Genomic DNA, 13795 nt, shown 5'->3' with positions numbered 1-13795 from the left:
AGGAAGTGTAAAAGAAAAATGATGAGCCGCGCGCAACTGGATCAAGTTTACCCCGGAATGCATTACGGTCATTTTTATGAAGACGGTCACCATCAATTCGTGTGGCGAGCTGGTCACGGCACGAGAGGAATAGGATTTAAGTACGGAAAGATGAAGGGGGTTGAAAATCTCGCCACCGCAGAGCGTGGCACGGATAGATCATACATCATTCCTTTGCGCGAACGAAGCTTCTTTCGTATCCTTCTGCCTACCTATCCACCATCCGCTTTCTGTCCTATCCTCCCTCGCCTCTTCCTTCCCACTATTCTTCCTCGTTCTCCTCCGCTTCACCGAGCTTCCCCGTCGTCCATTTACCCTTACGAGCATCTCAGGCCGGTTCGCGCAACATGCCATTCTTCAAGCAGCCCGGTGTACGTGCGTGCTTTCCCGTCGGTTTGCGGGCCGCTCTGGAAACGTGGCATTTACGAGATTCTCGTGAAAACTCTGTTAAGCGGCTTGAGCGTCAGACTCCAACGTGTTCCCGGGCGTACTGGTACGTGTAAATGTTTCCGCCCCGTTAAGAAGAATGACGCCTCCTAGACTCGCGGGCTTTGCTTGAAACGGAAAAATCGTTCATTTGATCGCACAATAAGGGAGGAGTCGTCGGAGGCAATCTCGCTTTGTCATCTAGACAGCCTCGCTGCACTAGCCACAAAAAAAAGAAAACAATTTGTTCTTCCATTATTAATAGTTCCCGTAAAAAGAGACTGCTTTTAAACGCTTTTATATATTCATTGTGAATATGCATAAAAATTTCTTCTTCGCGTACTCCCATGACACCTTTTGTGACACGTCACACGCGACCACGTGTAATCGTTGGATCTCGCTACAGAGATGCGGGACGGTATAACGTACTCGACGCAATTAGCTAGATAATGTGCTAGGCAAAGAAGAAGTGTCAAGACGATCAATTACAGTTCTCTATAATTGTCGATATTGTGCTTTTATATTCATATCTGTGTGTAGACATGTTTGTACATACACATATATTTTATATATATATATATATATATATGTATATGTATATGTATATATATAATATTTATCATATACCAACTCAAACAATAGAATTAATTATAAAGCCTGCTTCGGATAACCGCATCATAACCACTACTTGGAGTTTCCTAGCTTTGGCTACGCTCTTTAAGCAAAGCGCTTTGAGCACAGAGAAGCTGGTTTCCTTCAAAACCAGCACGACATGCGAAAGTCATAACGTTGGTATCAAAGTAGCTAGCTAATTACAGCTGTGGGGCATCGTAGATACAGTAGATGTATTTATGGGTTTTTTTAATAATAAATTTCTAAAATAATTTTTACATGCATAGAGCATAAACTACTTTAGAAATTAATTACTGCAAAATCTATATACATACGTGTGTATATATATATAATATATATATATATTTTTTTAATGTCGTTACTTTGTATCTCTTAAGATTACAATCGTAATAATTATATTAAAAAAAAATTTTTTTTCGAAATATCCGGTTGCTTTGTAGTATAATAGAAACATATTATATAATATTCTTGTTATCAAAGTATTAAAAAAACATTCATATTTGTGCCATAGCGAGGGTATAATTAATTATGAAACGTGATAGTCGAGAACTGCAGTATAAAATTATTAGATTTATATTATATATGAGTATTATAGCATTATCTAATTTGCGCGATTTTGCCAAATCTAATGTGAATTGTGAAAGCTAATAATGCGAAATCTAAAAATATGCCGACAATGTTGAAGCTCTGCGATCATACTAGTATTTATGCGCGCTTAATAATAATTATTCGCTGTTGCGACTAAAATTATGATATGTCACTGAGCAGCAGCCAAATGGATTTAATGATTTGCAATAGCTATAATAATTATGCTCGTATTACGTTTTGACGTTTAAATATTCAAAATAACGATCGGTTCGGTCGTATAATATCAGCCGCTTCGAACGTTTGCCAGATAGCATATGTAAAACAATTGATGCATAGATCATTCAACGCATACATCTTTATAAAAGTATGATTTAGATGAGTCCCGTTTGATATTTTTTAGATCTCTCGATACCTTGATTAATAAATGCTGTATTCTTTTCTTAATTTCATTTGGATTTTGGAAAAGCTTTAATATGTTTATTAAACATTTTTGTTTTCAGCACATCAATGTTTAAAAAATAAAAAATTTCTAATACATGCGCCTTTTAAGTAGATAATAACACATAATTAGAGGTTCCAAAGTACTAAATTCACTGATAATTAAATTTACTACTCAGTACTCGCGCATTGCTGATTACATGCAGTAGATTAATTTTCTACACGCAAATATACTTCAAACTTTTATTATAACGCGACATATTTCTCATTCGCGTTACTATTTTATACGCGTGCATAATTGGCTAAATATAAACGTAAATAAATTATTAATATAATATTTTGATAGAAAGGGCACGCAATTTTAAATTTTAACTTAAAAATCTTTTTATAATGAGGTTTCAATTCTTAATACGTATAAAGTTACGCGTCGCAAAACTGTTTTTAAGAAAGCTTTTTAAAGCTCCAAGAGATTCTATCTTTAAATCTCTGCAAGCTTTTTTTTGTCAATTTTGCACGGTCGACCTGGACATGACGCCACTTGCTACAGAAACATCGTCGAGGAAAAAGCTGGATGAGGTTTAAAAGCAGAGTCTTTGGGTATTAAAACCGCTTTTTCCGGCAAACCGCTCTACGCTTTTCACAAAAATAACTTAAATTTGTGTTTTATCGTATTTTTGTTTTTTTGCCACCAATTCGAGATAGCCTTTTAATTTCGCTGAAGAGGTCGTATATTCGTTGTGTCTGAACCTAATTCTTTCCGAACAATTTTCCTATCTTCAAAGGACGCACCACCATCCGACGTCCCATATATCTCGTCGCTGGCAGATCCGGCTTCTCCCGCGCCGCATAGATACAAAGGACAAAACTCCGCTGGATCGAAACGCGCTAAAGTTAAATCGCCGGAGCCGGAGGCAGAAACGAGTGATAAATCCTCCAACATCCGAAAGTGCCGTGTGTACGAGCGAAACTTTTCGCGAAAGGGTGGAAAGGAAAACGCGCACGGGTATACCAATAATGGGGAATTTCGTCGTTTAGAACGACATCGCTGTCTTAAATCGCTTGGTAATCCTCAAGAGTAACGCGAACCACTCTTACAAGAGGGATCAAAATCACGCTATACCTGCTTGCTACGATTAGGGCTTACGAGATGAGAATGTCTCTCCAAAAGATGGGCGGCAACGCGGGCTTTTAAGAAAGTTATAATGTGAGGTCGCAAACAAGATTGGGGTAGTGTTGCAGAAGAGGGTGAAATACGTCCCACGAGAATCGCTTTCACCCTAATCGTTCGCGTCTTTAACCTCGATCGTATATCCCGCACGTTTCTTTGCTCTCCAGCAGACATTTATAAAACATCCCGTAATGATCACCAAAAAAAAAATCCATAAAGGAAAACAAATCGAAAAAGTTTTTAACTTCCAATAAATCGGTAACACTCGGTTAGAGAAAATCTAATTAACCTACATATTTTTTCGAGAAGAGGACACGTTCGATAATAGATATTTTCTACCGCGCAAACACAAATAAAATAATAAAGATAAAAACAGATCTGTTTTATTTTTCTAAAATGTGTTGCTTTTCGTCTGAAATATTAAGTTGATCCGTGAGAGGTATCGTTATCAGTTCTCATTAGAAAATCAATGCGGGTACAGTCGGCGGGTATTCGTGTCCGAAAAGAAATCTGATCGAATAGCGGTGGCTGACATAAGGAGCACAGGCGCCATGAGTTACGAGGACTCGGCGAGAGAAAGAGCAAAGTGGAAGGGTGAGGTGGCGTTGTTTACCCTTTATTTATGACGAAAGTTTGGCCAGATTTCACGAAAGCACAACCCCGGGGTCGGTTAAAGCGTGCAGCTTCGGTCACGTGGGGTCGCGCGGGGAGACTGGCGGAGAAATTGCAGGGTCGAGGAAGTGGGACGAGGCCTGGTGCTGCGGGAAGCGAGACAGAGTGCTGCGAGGCCTCTCATGTGCGGTTATTCGTTAATGTCATTCCGCTGTCCGTACCTTCTCTGTTTGCGTGCGATAACAAGCTGTACAATTCGAAGGGGCTGAATTTTCGCCGTTCAGAAACGTGCCGTAAAGCACGAGCGAGATTTCGTTTTTTGTCGATCGTATTTTTCTGATTTCACGACGTTTCTCTCCGCGCCCTCTCTCTCTCATTTTTAATTCTATCTTTTATTAATTCAATTCTACTTTATTAAGTCAAAATAATCTTTTGTTACTCCAGAATGAAGACGCGGATAATAAGTATCTTCCTCATTATCGAAATTTTAATAAGAGACAAATTTCTCTGTTTTTATTAAAGGGACAAAGATTTCTTTATCCATGCGAATCTTTCTTTTGCATTATTCAATAATACAGAAGAGAGAAGAGAAACGTTTAATTAATGACAATAAATAAGGAGGGGCGGGCATAAATACGGGCGTTCTAAGTGAAGACGGGTAATTATTGATCGTTGCGTGCTTAAATAGATAGTTGATCTGCGGTTTAAACTCATAAGGGACAGGATGATATCATCGCTCGTTGCTTTTTGGTATCATCGTATTTCTGCCACAGTTCTCAGTAGGCGTTCCCGTTGCATTTACGTTGTGTATACCATACGCGGGTATACCATATTTTCTCTCACCCGTAGAAATTCGCTACTGACTTTATTACAACGCGTAAACAGATGTTTGATTGTGAGAAGGAGAAGGGAGGCCTTAAATATAACACGTAACGTCTCTCGAAGAGACTCGAACGTAATAATTGGTCACGTGGGTATCCAATCGGTGGTGGAGTGTGTTCTTGATCAAGCGTGTGTACTAATTGGGAGTGCAATTAAAACGCGTCGCGGTACGTGTCCTCGCGAAAGCCGACGAATATACGCTGTCAAAATGAAACGCAGGCCCGCACGTGCAATAGGAAGCTGGAAAAGGATGGACAGGCGGACGTGCAGCTGATGCGTGCGAATGGAAAAGAAAAAGAAAGAAACGCGGAGGGGGAAAGCAAGCCGGAGAGAGGAAGCGGCCGCCGTCAGTTAATTGAGTCGGCTGACACGAGAACCGAAAACAAAACGTGTCAGCGGGTCGACGACGATTGTATGACGCCCTCCTCCTCCCCCCTCCCGGTGGTGTCTATTGCACTCGAGTGCATCGCGAAAACGTAGTAGGCGTTAGTAGTAGTCAGTCCCCATATGCTTTCAGCTTTCAATTATCCGTCTGTCTCGTGTCGATAAGCACTTTCGGTCCGTGTTCCTCACAGTCGAATATATTTCATTCGTTCGTTTTTGTCTCGTTTATCTTTAATACGTTATTTTATTTTACAATTAATTCACGCGACATTAACGCGTCCGCATCTTTCTTCTCTCTCTCGTTGATGCACAGTTCACGGAAAAACACGTCTCTTACGTCTTTTGTGAAACTGAAAGAAAGTAAAGTTAAGCTGAAATTTAAATTGAACATTAGCTTATTTCAGTATTAAACAGCTCATTAAAATATATAGATTGAATGTGGAAAACAATAGCTTGTTATTTTTAACACGGAGATTCTTCTTCGAAAATTTTCTTACGCTCAGTACGGTCAATACACAGAAGTCTGTCGAATGTGTAAAGTGATATCCTATTATTATCGCGTTTTTAAAGGTTTTTACCTTACGACGGAGAAATTTCTATCGTCGGACAGACGATCGTCGTACCAGCGACTTTTCCGTTAAAACTACTCCGGTAAAAACGTTCCTCGGGTAAAGGGAAAGGATAGGGAAGTTCACGGTGGAAATTGCGTTGTATTCTCGCTTCGGCACCGGGGCGGTTTCCGTGAACGAGGAAATTGCGGCGCATAGTGTGCATCCTAAATATTTACTTGCCTCTCGCCGTTACACCGCGCAAATATTCCATTTGCGACCGTGAAAACACGCGCGTCGAGTCTCTGCGAGTCCGTCGTTGTGATACTCGAGACGGATTCAATGATGCCGTTGATGTTAAAATGTCATAAGCGGAAACCGCTTGCATTCACCGCGGCCTCGACGAAAACGTTATTTGCCATTCCTGCAAATTACTTTTATCCTCTCGCAAGAGAGAGAGAGAGCACGGGAACTACGGCACAAATAGCATGAAAAGGCGAATATACGCTGTATATATATATATATACTGACATATCGCGCCGAGAGATGTATTACTCTGATTACCGTTACTCGGTTTAGTTTCGTCCGACTTCTCTATTAAATATCATACGTGGGATCGAATCGCCCTGTGCGACGATACGCACCCGCGGCATATAAATATTTCTTCTTCTATGCAAAACCTACCTGTAAACATCTAATGTTTACGGGAATTGCCCGAGTCGCGTGAAAATAATTTCGTCGTAATACGACGTTTTCATCTTCCTCTTCCTCTTCCTCCTCCCCTTCCTCTTCCACGAGTCCCTCCATCAATACGATGTCGTTGGTTTGCCGAGGCCACCGAGCTAAAGCGCCCATCCCGCTTCTAATGAAAGGCCTTTTGCCCACAATAGCGCGACGCCAGCAAGTTTCTAGGCGGGGGAGGAGCGGGAGGAGATTCGTACGGTTACTTTGAAGAATATCTCAAGTCGGGCAAAGTTTGCAGAAGCCCGGGCCAACGGTCAAATTAATGTGCAAACTTCAACGTAATAGTTGTTTCTCCGAGGTCTTAACTATCGAGTGGTGAATCGCCAAACTCCACCCCCTCCCGCCTCCCCTCCTCCTCCTTTCCTCCCTCGGCAAGTTCATTAACCGCCCGGGTACGTGTCATGAGCTTCTTTATACCGTATTCCCACGTATGATCTCTCGATAGCGGGATGTTCTTAAACAGGCGGGATTTTGCCGAACGATGCTGCCATTTTGCCAGAGACCGAGGGCGCACGCTAATTTTCGCGCTAATTTCCCCGGCGAAACTTCAGACCCCACGTACAGTGAGGGGTGACAGACGTGTGTGGAAAGGATAACGGCGTGAAGAGGTGGTTGGCAAGGGGGGGAGGGGGGGGGGCACAGGGAACATCTCTCCGTCCTGGATATACGCGGAGATATGTACAATACATAAACGTAATCCGAGACTAGATGCGCTATGTTGTTTCGATGTAAATAAGTGCTCAGGGTGTAATTTACATCCTCCGCGACATATATATATCTAATTTACATTTACACATTTACCTATACCCCGGTTATCGTTAATAATATATCGCACGAGGGAAATCAGCTTTGCTCTCTCTCTCTCTCTCTCTCTCTCTCCAAGATTCGATGAGACGTGGTGCGAGTTAACGCAAAAGCGATTAGCTCTACAATTATTTCTACTGAGATAATAAAGTATTTAATAATATATTTATATGTAACGAGCATCTAATGAAACGTCTCCTCTTTCACGACGAACGCAGGATATTGAATGCAAAAGGGGAGGGGGGGAGGGGGACGTAAAAAAAAAGAAAGAGATACATAAGGAAAGATTATGTAATATGTGTGTGTGATGTGCGCATCCGCAGTTAAAAAAATTTTAAATACATTAAATATATAATATTAATTATTTGCTGCAATTAAATTTAATAGAGTCTTTATACCGCAACGGACTCCGGTAAGGTATCGCTCTTGCTACCGGGCTACATAATGTCCAGAGTAACCGGATCACGGAGGAGAATGTTCTGCGTTTGTGTTCGTTCGAGACAGCGATTCCCAACTGTTGTTTCGTAGACGTTTACGAGTCCACGGACATTACGAACGACACGCGCTCGAAATTCGGAGGAAAAGCTCGTCACTGGTATCCATATATTAATAGAAGATATTTTTAGCAACACACAAGCGCGAAATGTCTCCAACTTTGTGCTAGATCAGCTAGAACGAACGAGATTGGCTGGACGAATTTTACGATGCCGCGCATTCGTGAAATACAATACGTAGAAAAACGTAGAATGGAAGAATCATTTTTTTAGTTACATTTTTTTTTTTTTTAAGTTAAAAACCGGTTGGTGGATGATTATAAACAGATGTTTACGCGAGTAACATGTTGAAAATGGCTGAGTTCTAATTTCGCTCTGGATGGCACGTTTAATTTATTAAATCTTTCTCGATTAACGTGTAAGTTATAAATAAATGAATCGAGTTACGCCCCATTTATCCACATTGAATGAAATTAAATTCAGATTACAAGGCACATCTTTCGCTATAATTCTTTTTACGTATGACGCGACAGTTAGACAATTAAACGGCTTAAAACTTTTAAAAAAAACTTCAATTTTACTTTTCAAAATCTTTTTCGTTTCCCGCGACGTGTATACATGTGACTGTGTTCTAAAGAGACTTCAATATAGTAGGCGATAAAAATATCGTGTAAAGGGAAGTTGGAAACCGCTGGTATAAAGCAAGGGGAATAGATCAGAAAGAGGTGGGTATAGACAAGAAGCGAGCACTGTGTTGCCTGGAGGCAAGCAGGTGCGCAGCATCCTATCGCTTCTCTTCAGCGACGACGCTTGCTCAACTAGCGAATCTGTTCGCTTCGTGCATGCCGTCTCCGTAAGAAGATGCGTACCCCCACGACCACGGGAGCATTATTATAGTGGAAGCCTTTATGAACACGGACGACCAAGTTTAGGGAAATCAGGTCGGATGAGACGTACTCTTCGATAATTCGTGTTTAAAAGGCAATTGCGGCATTTACGTGGATAATAAACCATTTTCACTAATACAGTAAGTGCGGCTGGCGGTTTTCTGATGAGAAAAAGTGAAATTATATTATAATAAAGAGAGGCCGTTTTACGTAAAGAGGAACGCGATCGTTACTGGGAGTTACGGAGCTTTCTGAGCGCTACTTTATAAGTATCATTATATGCAGTTTAGACTCAAACTTCAATTGCCCGTTGTGAAGGCATTCGCTTAAACGAAACAACGTAATGTGTGAACTTACTGTGGTCAATCCAAACCTGTAAAACCGGCTAAGACGGCTTAGCAGCAGCGTAATGGCGGCTCGTTGCCGAGAAACTCGCTCGCGTCGAAAGGTTTTAATAGTAATGCGATCACGGTGTTTTCCGCAAAATATGGATATCAATCGTGGATAAATCGCGACACGCGGTTCTTGCGGCTTGACATTATGCCGAGAACCGATTAGAAATTATTACATTTTGTCTTCTAAATTAAAGGAATGATTTTGGTTTTCTTTTCTTTCAAAGTCAAAACTTTAACTTAGTTCGCATCTCTTTGCGCTTTGCTTTGCAGAAGCATCTCTACATCCTCGTTAGAAGCAAGACTCAATTCTCTGAATTCGTCGATAAAATTTAAAAAGAAGAATCCTGCGAGTCACCGAGGCTCTCCGCTTTATACAGATGCTCCGGTCCTCGTCGCGAAGAATACGAAATGATGATAAATCTTGAGACGGGATTATTTTTCGGTTCGGTCCGCAAAAGAGAAATGACTTCTCACTCTTTCTCGTTTCCTTTCACCTCTCTCTCCGCCTCTTCCTTCACAGTCGTGAAGGAATCCGAGCACAACCGACAAACGGCGATCGCCGATTGTACCTTGGAGAAGTCGAGACGCAAGTCGGTCCAGGTGCATTCTCCGCTGCGGGGCTGCGGGAAACCGCAAACACCCGATGCAGCAGCTTCACCGCGCGCATCCGAAAGAAAGACCGAAGGAGTGCAGGGGCATATATAAGAAGGAGGGCGGGGAAGAGAAAGGAGGACGGAGTGATGAAGGAGAGAAAGGGGGACACAGAGAGAGAGAGAGAGAGAGAGAGAGAGAGAGAGAGAGAGAGAGAGATCCTCTGTACCTGCGTCGTGCAGAAAACAAAAGTAATCGTGTCCTACCGGATAAAAAGAACCGCAACCGAGATAAATATCTGAAACATATTACACAAACTTTTAATGAATTAGGAAGACAAGTTAATCGTTACATGTGATGCATTAAAAATGCTTATTCAGCACTTCTGCGCAAATTCGTGATGTGGAGCAACATTATGACAATGGACGGAGTCTTTCGTCTTTATCCGTTTCGTTCTTGTGTGTTTTCTTTTGAAAAACCGCATGATCACGACAGAAACTCGAAATCATAAACGCTCGTGTTAAATTCTCCCCTTGATATTCTCCCCTTGATATTTTTTTCGACGGCTCACGCGAGATGAAGATATTGACGTGTTAACGGAGCCTGGTAATTGCCGATGGGGGATTGTATGAAAAGGAAAAAAAAACGTTAAGCACATACTAAACTGGCGGATTAATAAATCGTACAGGCGCGTAGAAAACGCGCGCAGGAGGACGTCGTTGCGGGAAGACGGAGGGACGTTGAATAATTTCGATCTATTAATCGGCTATATTTTTGCCGGCCATTGTGGCGGACGGATTGTTTATCTTCGAACCGCTTCTCTCTCGGCTGTATCTTCGCGCTGATTTCGCTACGCTAACAGGTTCCACGGTCAGTCGGAGACGGCAAATTAGCCGCCGGATGGAGCGGGATTGGCAAGAGAGAGAGAGAGAGAGAGAGAGAGAGAGAGAGAGAGAGAGAGAGGAGAGGCAGATGCGGGATTCTTGGCAGGGTCAAACCCGCCGGCCATCTTCTGGTACCTCGCTCCTCGATCTTCTCCTCCCCGCTTCCGTTGCCGGCTGCTCCCAGTTCTCTCTCGCTCTCTCTCCTCTCTTCCCTGCTCCTCTCTTGGCAAAAAATCAACGTGTGTGCGCACACAGAGAGCGATGGAATAAGAGGGCGAGGTAGATTGAGGAGGTTGAAAGGGTGGGGTTTATATACGCAGGTCGCGCGGCAGGTAGGAAAGATACAGCGGCAACCGGTTCTCCCCTTTTGCACCTCCGCAGACTCCGAAGGGTACAGGTTCCCCGAACCGGTCCAGGTCGGATCGCGTGTTGCTCGCGTGGCCGGACGTAGCCGAGGATCGACGGAAGCGTCCGAGTTCCAGCATTACACACAAATTGCACCATTACGTGTAATGGGGCTAGAAAAAAATGGGCGGATAGATCGTGCCGGATGATGAAGCTGGGGGAACTGGCCGCGCGGAAGATCGCGGGAACAAAATCGCTTGCGCGCGCGCGCGCGTTATGTTACATTTTACAAATCGGCTCCGAATCGCCAGTTCGAATTCGATACGGTGGTATGGATGTAGGAAAGTTTGCGAATATTCCTTTGTACCGCGTTTCTCGATTCCACGCTTGGATGTTCAGAAGCACGAAGCGATTTCGAGTATCTCTCGGCGCGCATACGATTGTATCCGCCATCAATCCTATCCTCTGCCCATCCTTGCAGATTACGGATCGCGTGCTTATTGATTTTAGCAAAACACGCGCTGTGTGTTTCTCACACACCTGTCTGCGTGCGCGGAATTTAAAGGAAATTAGCTCGTGGAATCTCGTTTTTTTTAACCATAATGCGAGATACGCGAGGCAAAGACGACGGCAGCGTCTCAACGTCCACGGCGGCGCTTCACCATAATTTTCTGCAATATAGTGCTATATCCTCTCGTTGATGTACATTGTAACTTATCGAATCGAGCAGGTGGCTCGGCGTGCTCCCTTATATTTTGACGATTAGTTCTGGACCCAGCTTCTTCTCGAAGGACGAGCTCCGCTCACAACACCTTTCTCTTAGTCAGGGCCGCAGCCTGCTGCTTAATTCCTCGCAAATGAGTACCGCGACATTTTAAAAATACAAGGTGTTCAAAAAACCATTCAGTTTTAACACATTATATATTCAATTTTGGTTTTTAGTATAAACAATGCGAAACTTTTTTTTTTATTTTTATAAAGAGCTGTAAAACTGTATAAAGTGGAAGTGTCATTATTTTTTTATATTGGTGAAGAAAATGACAAGCTAACTTCACAGATCCCACTTTTATGTATTCTTGAAGTTAGTATTCTTTAATATGAAACATTTTATTAATATGAAAGTAGTACAGAGTTCCAGTAGCACTTTTCATAATTCTACAGTTTTTTTTTTTTTAAATAAAAATGACAAAGAATTCCGTATTTTTTATATCAAAAAATCAACATTGAAAAAGTTGCAATCGGCGGAACTTTGTCTATTTACTGTATATTTATAAATGCTAGCTTAACTTCGGATTTCGCCAATTCGAACGTTAATACCTTTTCGCATTAATCGTACCCGTATCGATCTCTTGAGCCCGCATATCAGTAAAATATACCGTTCGCAGTAATTAACATGCCACATCGTTGAATAATTTCGTAACTTGTTCTAAATACCAGAAAATAAAAAGTTAAAATTACACGGTTTATACGGAGAAACTCACCAAGGAAGGATGTGGAGCATTAGATATCTTCAAAATGATACACGCATCAAGAAGCGATTCCTTAATTATCTTCAGCCGTATATTTTTTCATTATTTTTCTTATTTATTTTTTCTGTTCGCGATATTATACTCGCACGGAATTATCAAAGTTTAGACAACACTGTTTCAAGCGTTGCTTTTAGATACATCGAGGATTTATTATGTAATTTATGATCTCTTTAAAATAAATATTGTACGCGTATATAAGATAAGGCGATACAATAAATCAAGTGACTACACCCTAATTGAAGTACCCCTCAACCTTTTTAAATTTTCTCCATTGTCTCTCGAATTAACTACAAAAAAAAAGAAGTAGCAATTGCAATTCGTAGGGAAAAAAATCGTTAATGAAACTAATGTCCCGTGAAAGTATCTTATTCCGCAAAGATTTTACAATTGTTACGCAGAACAATGAGATCCTCGGAAGAAGATCCCGCGAGAGGAGAGTGCAAAGAAATTGAATTAAGCTAATGGATAATGAAAAAGATTCTTGTTCGCGATGTTAATCGAGAAGGTAGATCATCGGGCTGTTCTTCATGGAAACCTTTGTATCGCCGGCTGCGTCCCTGAGGATCGAGAGACAGCCGGTCATCTTGGTTGCGGCGTTGGCCGCCGGGTCGACCGGACCCCGACGTCGACGGCGTAGCCTGCGCGTGCACTTGCCGCGAGGGAAAGGTGGATGGCCGCGACCTTGATGCGCGTGGTTCTCGCGTGCCCGAACCTTCACGAGCCTCCGCGAGGACGACCGAAGCGGGCACAACCGGCCGACCACGACCAACGCCTGTACACGGTTGTTAAATTATCTCTCCCAGCTCTCTCTCTCTCTCTCTCTCTCTCTCTCTCTCTCTCTCTCTCTCTCTCACTCTTTCTCTCTTCCCCCTTTAGACCGTTCCTTCGACGTCCCCCGCCGTCCCTGCAGCTTCCTATCCTCTTCTCTATGCGTCGCGCGCCTCATCTCCTTTTTCTTAGCTCTTCACGCACTCGCACATACGCACTCGCGCGCTCGTGCATGAGATCTCACGGAAGCTGGAATGACTATCGCTACACTTGGTTCTCGAGCCCTGGCTAGTTCTACGATGGGACCGGTATCTCGACTTAACCGACCAGTCATCCGAGGCAGCCAGTGTCTCTCAACGCGTCACCAACGCGGTCCGAATATTATGAATTATGCCTGCGATTTAACCCTGAAGAGATTATCCGAAAACGCAGCGCTTCTTGAGGTCCCCCTCGAATCGTTACGCTGATACAATCTACTTTCTGAACATCTTGACACTTCCTGTGAAACCAGTATCACGTTGTATACGATGGTCGACGGATGTTTTTGCATCTTCGTGAAGAATAATATTTTTCATGTTTTAGGAAACTCGAATATCTTTCAGTTATCAGACTACTTTCCAAGATGTGAAAATATTT

General features: G+C 42.5%; 1 protein-coding gene across 1 annotated transcript in view; it reads right to left on the bottom strand.

Annotated features, from left to right (window-relative positions):
- Positions 1–1553: 1553 nt before the first annotated feature.
- Positions 1554–13795, bottom strand: part of LOC108749343 (seipin) — a 15497-nt gene continuing 3255 nt past the window's right edge. Inside the window, exon 6 of the mRNA XM_018487960.1 lies at positions 1554–1565. The gene's annotated coding sequence lies outside the window, so the exon portion shown is untranslated. The remainder of the gene's footprint in view (positions 1566–13795) is intronic.

The sequence above is a fragment of the Trachymyrmex septentrionalis genome, unplaced genomic scaffold (assembly GCF_001594115.1).
Source record: "Trachymyrmex septentrionalis isolate Tsep2-gDNA-1 unplaced genomic scaffold, Tsep1.0 scaffold29, whole genome shotgun sequence".
NCBI classification, from domain to species: Eukaryota; Metazoa; Arthropoda; class Insecta; order Hymenoptera; family Formicidae; genus Trachymyrmex; species Trachymyrmex septentrionalis.
This window is presented reverse-complemented; position numbering and strand designations above follow the sequence as displayed.